Source organism: Pseudochaenichthys georgianus, chromosome 14 (assembly GCF_902827115.2).
Source record: "Pseudochaenichthys georgianus chromosome 14, fPseGeo1.2, whole genome shotgun sequence".
NCBI lineage: Eukaryota > Metazoa > Chordata > Actinopteri > Perciformes > Channichthyidae > Pseudochaenichthys > Pseudochaenichthys georgianus.
In genome coordinates this window covers 8,966,680-8,972,200 of record NC_047516.1, presented here as the reverse complement: position 1 = coordinate 8,972,200, position 5,521 = coordinate 8,966,680, and positions in this window count along the sequence as shown.

Below are 5,521 nucleotides of genomic sequence, written 5' to 3'. Positions count from 1 at the left end.
AGGAATTCGGTTTCTTTTAATGGCGTTTTTTTTTTTTATAAACACTTGTTCAGTTAAACAAGGTTTTTTCTTTTCTGATAACCTTACATATTTTAGTTATTTTCTGCTACCAAGATACTTTAAGATACACCTTAGTAGTAGTAACCATACCGCTTTCATCCAAAATGTGACAGGTGGTGTGACAGGTCACACCTCTCCCTACTTATGCAAATGAGCTAAGTCCCGCCCCCCATTGCGAGATCCTTTGATGTGTTGATTAGGGCAGTCTCTTTGAAGTTAGGTTGTCTGGCCCCTGTCCCCTCAAACCCCTTTGTAGTCTAGTCCTTTGATGTGTGTTATCACAGGTAGGTGTGAAAAGCCCCCCTGTGTAGTGCCTTTGATGTGTTGGTGAAAACTAAAATGTGGAGGTATTTTACAGCTAAAAACACTCATAGATATATAGACGTCTTACCTGAACTAATTGAGTTAGTTACAATAATAGTTGTCACCGAAGTATTAAAATGACACCAATGCAGGTGACCAAGGAAAATGCGGCTCAAGTGTTCCGGAACCTGTATAACCCCTCTAGCCAATGTAAAAAAGCTGCTGCCAAAATGAACTTTAAGGAGGGCAAACTTGTAAGGATATCCAAATTGAGAGGGGTATTTGATAAAAAATATGAGCAGAGTTATACGGACGAATTATTTACGGTGTCTGAAGGCTTACCTCGACAGCCACCTGTTTACAAGCTCAAAGATTATGATGGAGAAGAGATCAAGGGGACTTTTTATGAGAAAGAGTTACAAAAAGTGAAGATAGCCAATGACAAGGCTTTTCAAGTCGAGAAAATTCAAAAAAGGCGTGTGGTGAGAGGGAAAAAACAAATGTTTGTATCTTGGCATAATTGGCCCGAAAAATTCAACAGCTGGGTTGATGCAGGCGAAATCAAAGATGTAAAAAAGCAAACAGAATCAACGCTCAGTCCTTCATTACAGCCATGGAGATAAATTAAGGGTTCTACACAGAGGCGGATTTAGGATTGTAGGAGATGCGGGGCTTAGCCCAGGAGTTGTTGGGGGGGGGGGGGGTGCAGGGGTAAAGTGCTCTTTTTTTTACAAGTGGGGGGTGGACCAAACATCCTTTAGGGGAGTCGTCACCTCCTCTTGGGGGGTCCGGGGGCATGCTCCCCCGGGAAGATTTTTTTTTTAAATATTGAAGTTAAAAGCATCAATCTGGTGCACTTTGAGATCAACATTAACCCTACCTTAATAATACCTTAAAGGGGACATATCATGCTATATTTGAACAATATATTGTAGGGCCATACCTATATAAAGTATATAATTAGTTTTTCTTTCAAGATACCAAACAGATCCTGCATTTTAGCCATGCCTCATTTCGCTCTATTTGCTCTTTCCAGCGCTGTTTTTGCAGGGGGATGATTCTGTGAGCTGCACCACGCCCCCCTGCAGGAGAGGGGAGCGTGCTTTGAGATCAGCTGCTGGGCTGCAGCGGGGAGAAGAGGGGGAGAAAAAGAGATCTCCGTCCTCTGTGTTTTATTCTTATATTATTATATAGAGCCGTTATTCATTTCTTTTAAAGCTCAATAAATAACAAAGAAGACCTTTGACCGGCACTTTTCTAATTTTGTCCGGATGATTTAAACTTTAACGGACATGTTGACCGGCGAAATAAAAATCTAACTGAAACTCTGCTGCACGGTCCCCTCGTTCCTTGGAAGAGCCGGAGAGGAGGGTGTTTGTCATCTACTGGTGGACTACCGGAGAGAATTACAGCGAGGGAGGGATTGCATTGAATTACAGCAGCGGGAGCAAACGCTTCCCTCGTGGAGGGAGAAAAAGAGCCAGAGCAGAGTATAAAGGGCAACCATGCGCGGGAAGTCTTCTTCGCTACTTTTGTGGCAGACTACAGCGCCACTTACAGGCCTGGCATATGTACTACAGCGTCTCCAGCGCAATGGCCGGCTGTGGCCCAACCCCACATTCCCCTGATAGGTGGAGAATTGACCAATAAGCGGAGCACCACTTCTGTGACGTAGAAAATAATTCAAGATCAGTCTGTATCAGATCCATTGTAGCCCCGTTTTTAGAGATTTGGGTATGGAGGAAAAGAGAGAGAGTTGTGTTTTCTGACACTTGGTGAGTTCCCTGGAACACCGGGGACTAGGGGTGTAACGGTTCACAGAAGTCACGGTGCGGTTCGTACCTCGGTTTGGGGGTCACGGTTCCGTACAACAAGAAAAAGCAAATAAAAGTCCCAAATGCATAATTCCTGTAATAATTTACTGTTTTGAAATACCTTTGTCTGAATGTCTTTCATTTTTGTAAAGCACCTTGAATTGCCTTGTGTTAAAAGGTGCTATATAAATAAACTTGCCTTGCCTTGGTTACTCCATGTTTACTAGCTATAAGATTAATGTTACAGTACATCACTCTTTTTCACTTCTTACTCAGTCAGCCAGAGTGCAGATATCACCATTAGACTCACAAACCTGAAACATCATCCATTTCTTCACTGCTGGTGATGACATTGTTGTCAGCTGCTGATACTGCTGCTGCTGCTGCTGCTGCTGCTGCAGCTTGTGGCGCCTGCTTCGATGAAAATAACTTTCTAATATCCATAACTGTATAGGCTATTAGCTTAAAACCATAGACTGTATATATAAATGGACGTAGGGTCCGTGACGTCACCCATAGGATTCTGCAGAGTTGCCGTGAAGCCCTTAGTAGGCGGAGTCGGCCACTAACGGCTCAACAGTGACGTCAGAGTTCAACTCTCGCCTTCTCCAGCCTGCTCCAAATAAGGGCAAAGAGGCGGAGCCGAGGCGGGACCTGCTGCCACCCAGCTGAAAGTTCCAGAGCTAGCTGAAGCTACCAAGCTAAGCTAACATGCTCCCCATCTGCACACTGCCGTCGCATTTTACGTTTCTAAGGTAAGCGGCCATGAAACTATTCAGCAAAACTATAAATAATAATCTAAGTTATTGAGTTTTTAGCATAATACTTCAGAATCTTAAAACCCCTTAACGTTTGTATGCAATTGTGCTAAATTCAACTCTGGAATCAAGCAAATATTAATATGTTTGCATGACATTAGTTATTTATATTTTGATATCACTTAACTATACGTTTAATACATTTAAGTCAAGCTAAGGTACATGTGATGGTAGCTAGTTAGTGCTCTTACCTGTGAGGCCAACAGCATAATAACCAGACTATCATTACAAATAAGTACCAGTTCTAGATCCTTGACTTTAGACAAACAATTCAAAAGACAAAATGTATTTAAAGACCAATCTTTATTTGAATGTGCCTCTTAACCTGATATATTAGTTATACAGTAATAGTATTGACAATCTAAAAAAAATGAGCAACTCAACAGTCAACTTTATGTTTCTTATTGTCTAAAGCATTTATTATTTTCATTTCCCCCCTCTCATATTTAGTGTGGACGGATTGAGACAGCGTGGTGTCCAGAGGGCTGCAGAGACTTCAGGGAGAAACCTCCGTGTGATGGACGTCCTGTCTGTTGGTTTGGAGAGGACTGAGGGTCTTTCCTCTGCGAGAAGGACCAGGCCTGATGGAGGAGCCCATGCTGGGCAAAGCTGATACCAACTGCACAGGCCTAGTCTGTCACTTTATTTGACTAAATGTGTTTACTTATACATTTAATAGGTTTACACCTTCTGTCCATATGTGCTTTTTATTTAAAACATTTGATTAACTTTTGGTTCACATTTCAATAAATTGTATTTGTATTTGCACTCCTTTCGTCCATTATTCTTACTGAACATGTTAGATTACACATTCACATCTGACTGAAGAGTGGCCCCATTTATTTGTGACGTTGCAAACTCTGCGGTACAAGGCACAAGTGATGTGAAGCTCATAAAGTGAGGCAAATAGAAATAATCAGCTGATGGAGTGTAGATGTGGAAATAGCTGCATTCGATCAGCTGACTGTTTTTACAATAAAAGTTGTTTATAGTGAATGTCCTGTACTGGTCTTAACATCTCATAGCATCAGCTTTTAATGATCCTCTTGGATGTTCTTCTTGACCCTCAGAGAAGGAGAACATGTCGTGTCTTTCAGGCATGTCCTTTCCTAACAAAAATGACAGGAAACATAAAACATATTATTGCAGAACAAGTGTGTTATTTATGAAAGCGGTGTGTTTGTGTGTTTAGGGGCTGTAGATATCATTATTTTGTAATTGTAATGTTTTTTTTTTATTTAAACAATGAGCTACAAAGACAATCAGATTATGAATGAACAGTATGAAGTTCATCAACATTGAAATATATGTTATTATCAAAATAATATTTAACTGTTATCAAAACGTAGTGCAACTGTAGAAGCTTGCTCTGTTGTCTCACTGAAAGAATAACTTTTACCACGTTTTTTACAGACAATATTGAGAGATAAATCTTTGCCTTCAATACATTAAATTAGAAAGCTGACAAAGTCATATTGCTAAATATCTAAATGTAACTTTTTGCATGGAAAAACCCCTCAACTTAAATGATGTGTAGGTGATCTGGTATTTAGTATTGTTTATTGGAATGTATATCAGTGTATTCAAGTCAATACTTCATTCATTTAAACCAATATCTTTCTTGATTCTTTGTACCTGTGCTGAAGTTCACTGCTGTGAGGAGTCCAGTTCTGTCTCTCACTCTCTGGTCCAGCCTGTCTGCATCACCTGGACATCTTAAACAGATATATATATATGTAAAGTACCATGTGTACAAACAATATAACTGATTCTCTTCTGTTGAACATGTTGGATTGTGTATTGTCCGAGTCAGGGTCCTTTTTATTTTACTGTAACTTTGGAAGTTGTGTTACCAATGCTTACTGTTTATTTGATACCCATTTGGTAATGCAATTAATAAAAACAACAAGGTTTGGGTTCGTTCTTCAGATAACTGTGACGTTAACTTGTAAGCTCGATAATGAACTCCAGCTCAACCAACCATATTGTAATATCTAAGTAATCATCTTGAAATATGACATTAATAATTGTAATATACACATATCTTATTGTGAGGTTGATTTCACATAACTACTTCGATATTAACTTGTCTACATACTTGAGCATAGCCAATTTAAATTAACCTTAGCGATGCATACAGTTCCTCCTACATAATAAAATATCTCTAAGTTACAAGGATGTAACCTTATTTTATCAACCTCAAACAGAAGCCGTTTGTTCAACAGTATTATCCCACTTAACACTTGTCTATTTCGTTTTAACCTTTATATATACAGTCTATGATTTTAACTTGGAGGGTACGATTACAATCGTTAGCACTGATGTAGCTACCACTTACATGCTAACCTAAGCCTTACCATTCATTACGTAGCTGATTAAAATCATTAACACACAAATAAAGCACTCGAATTTTACTTACCGCATTCATGCACCGTCTGTTTTAACGGCAGAGCGAGTCACAATAGTCTGATATATAAGCATGAAGAACACAACAACCACGGCCGGCTACATGTTGTGTTTCCTGGA